The sequence below is a fragment of the Parambassis ranga genome, chromosome 13, assembly GCF_900634625.1.
Source record: "Parambassis ranga chromosome 13, fParRan2.1, whole genome shotgun sequence".
NCBI classification, from domain to species: domain Eukaryota; kingdom Metazoa; phylum Chordata; class Actinopteri; family Ambassidae; genus Parambassis; species Parambassis ranga.
This window is the reverse complement of record NC_041033.1, coordinates 6175851-6178865: the sequence shown is the minus strand read 5'-3', so window position 1 is coordinate 6178865 and position 3015 is coordinate 6175851. Positions and strand designations below refer to the sequence as shown.

Genomic DNA, 3015 nt, shown 5'->3' with positions numbered 1-3015 from the left:
TATTTATTAATTCAAATGACAAAAAGTGTGTTGGGGAAATATAAATGGTTGCTTTCTTCATGTCATCCTAACAAACATTCAGACAGCATTTTTGATGTGTGACAGTTTATCCTCATTTGGACCACACTGTGTTTCCTTTTGTATCATTATTCTGCATGCAATGACAACTTTCCAGACCAGCATATATGCTAGAGGACTTTTCTTTGTCCTTGTGGATGCAAATCCATGTCCATTTCCAGCAAATATTGTTGTGCACACATGCTACACTCAACAATCGGATCATTGACATTTGTAGACTTGTGAATGACTTGGATACACAAGATTCTTTAAATAAACAGACATCCTAATTATGTTGCTCACAAATTACAAATGTCCAAAAAACATCATAGACTTATTTTGGCAGTCATGGATTTCATTAAAACAGGAATCGACTGTGGTGAAAATAATTAAAGTGCTTCATCCTTCTTGCATTTTGGCCTCTTTATGTGTTACTGAAGCCCATAGCAGCAGCAAAATGATCTTAGGTGTCAGAGGAAACGTGTGTGATGAATCTATGAAAGACCTGCTTAGTATGATTAGCTAGAATGACTCCTGAGCAGATGTGTTCTTGGTGGCATATGAGGTATACTCTGTATCTAAGGTAGCTTTAGGATGAATGACATTTCGATGTTGGTACTTTAAGTGCTGGCACACATTCTTTATTAGAATATGTTTCCTTTGCTGCGTGATGTGTGTGCAAACCTATCACATATTCATGCAGGTGTTACCATCCTTAGTCTTGGACATGTGTCAACAAGTGTCTTAATTTGAGATTATTTTCCTTTTGTTTCCATCTTTGTTTTTTTATTCTGTACTTAAAATGTCTTGTTTTGCCTTTTCTGTATTTTTTCTAGTAGTTGCCAGGGTCTGTGGTTTTTCTTTGTCTGGTACTTCCTGCTTTATTTTGGATATCTTTCCTTTCTAAAGTACTTCTTCTTGTTTTTTCCTCAGTTAGCGGTTTCTTTTAGAAGTTATGCCTTCTCCTCTGTGCTTCAGCTTTTTGGCTTTGATTTTGGATTTGTGTATAAAGCTCACTTTTTTCGGTGTTTGCATGAGGGTCTGTGCTGTTACCCTTTGGCATTATATTACAACGTAACGGCGTGGTGATGGCTTAATTAATGGCATTATATTACAACGTAACGGCGTGGTGATGGCTTAATAAGCTGTATATGATGATCTGATGGCTGATGTTTAATTACCTTGATGGCCGGTTAGCTCAGTTGGTTAGAGCGTGGTGCTAATAACGCCAAGGTCGCGGGTTCGATCCCCGTACGGGCCATGAATGTTTTAAGGGACAACAGTGGCGCAGTGGTATAGCAGGGTTGTCTAGTAACCGGAAGGTTGGTGGTTCAATCCCAACTCCTCCCTAATGTTGTGTGTTCTTGGGCAAGACACTTCACCCTAGCCTGTGGCGCGCCTTGCTAGTCATTGTATGACACTGCTTGTGCAGCAGCCGTAACGAATTTCCCTCTGGGGATTAATACAGTATCTAAAATAAAAAAAAAAAAAAAAAGATATAGAGCAACATCAGTGAACCTTTGTCTCTAGCTCATCTGGTTCCTCTGGTTATTGACATAATACTTTTGTCTAATGTGCTTTCATGTGGTTAAAAAAGAAAATAAAATGACTCATCGTTTTTTCTTTTCACAGGTAAGATGGTCATACCCGTAGCACCTGCTGTGTGTGTGTGTGGCTGGAAACTAAGTAAGACTTAAAACTCACACTCCTTCCATGACTCTTCATCCCTATTTGTCATGCATCTGCATCTGCACAACTCATTCTTTAATTGGATTTGTGTGACCTTCATTTGAACTGTAAGAGCATTAAAGACGTGTGCAGTAATTTGCGGGTCATTGTAACATATTTAGCTCATTATGCAATGCGTGATTATCTGGTGTGAAGGTAGCTCTGATCTGGAGGGCGAGGCCTTTTAGTTTGTGTAATGATGCGACAGGTTATCGGGTTTTGCCCTGTTTTGTTAACTTCCTCTTAACATCATAATTTGTACACACATGAACACACATTTTCAGAGCTATGATTTGGTGCCAGCAGACACTTGTTGAAGGAGATAACACTTTGTCTGATATTTTAGCATGAGCACACAGTGTCCTCCGTTGTTGTCATGTTGTCTACAAGGACGGCAGATGCAGCTAAAATTTTGACCTGTCAGATATGATTACACCTATAATGACATCATTCAAGTGTCCTTGTAAAGTCGACTTGCACAATGCAAAGGTCTGAAAAACTCAAGTGGATAATGTAAAATGGATTATGTATTGTTATTCTGTTCCCTGCAGGGGGCACGGTGGCTATGTTTCTATGTTTTTGCAAGCATAAGAAATTTGTAGCAAATTTACATTGTCACAAAAATCAGTTATTATGAGTTATCAATGCAAAGTCAATTTGCTCTGATTGACTGTGTCGTTTTGGGAATTTATATAATCAATGTGGCTGTCGGATACAGACTGTAGTATCAAAGTTTTAGTTTTGTAGTGGTTGCTACGGAGGTGTATTTCCTGGAAGATGTGTCTGCTAGATTTTTGAGCACCTTTAACCCTGAGTAATGTGATTTGTTTGTGAGGAGAAGAAGAAGAATTCAATCATGCACAAGAGGGACTTCTTAGACTTTCGGTGCATGCAAGAGCTATGAATAAGGATGTAGTGTGGAAAAAAAAGGTGGCACGTGATGTGTTGTGTGTATCTTTAGAGACAAACAATCCTGATGTCTGAAGAGGACATCAGTGTTTGCAGAACAATGACAAGCAAACCTGATGACAGAATGTAAATGATTGAAATCTACAGTGTGAGCATGTTTTTTGATGAGATCAAACTGAGATGTGAGGTTTGCATCTTTGTCAGTGAAAAGTAATGAAGACTGTTTTCTTTCTGTGATGGGATAGATCGAATGAACACTCAGCATCAGACATAAGAGCAGCTTTTGAAACAGCTGCTGTTATCAATGTGATTTTTTTCTTC

At 38.6% G+C, this 3015-nt stretch overlaps 1 non-coding gene across 1 annotated transcript; it reads left to right on the top strand.

Annotated features, from left to right (window-relative positions):
* The first annotated feature begins 1244 nt into the window (after window positions 1–1244).
* On the top strand, window positions 1245–1318 carry trnai-aau (transfer RNA isoleucine (anticodon AAU)). The gene has a single exon. It is a non-coding gene; the product is annotated as a tRNA-Ile (tRNA).
* The last annotated feature ends 1697 nt before the right edge of the window (window positions 1319–3015 follow it).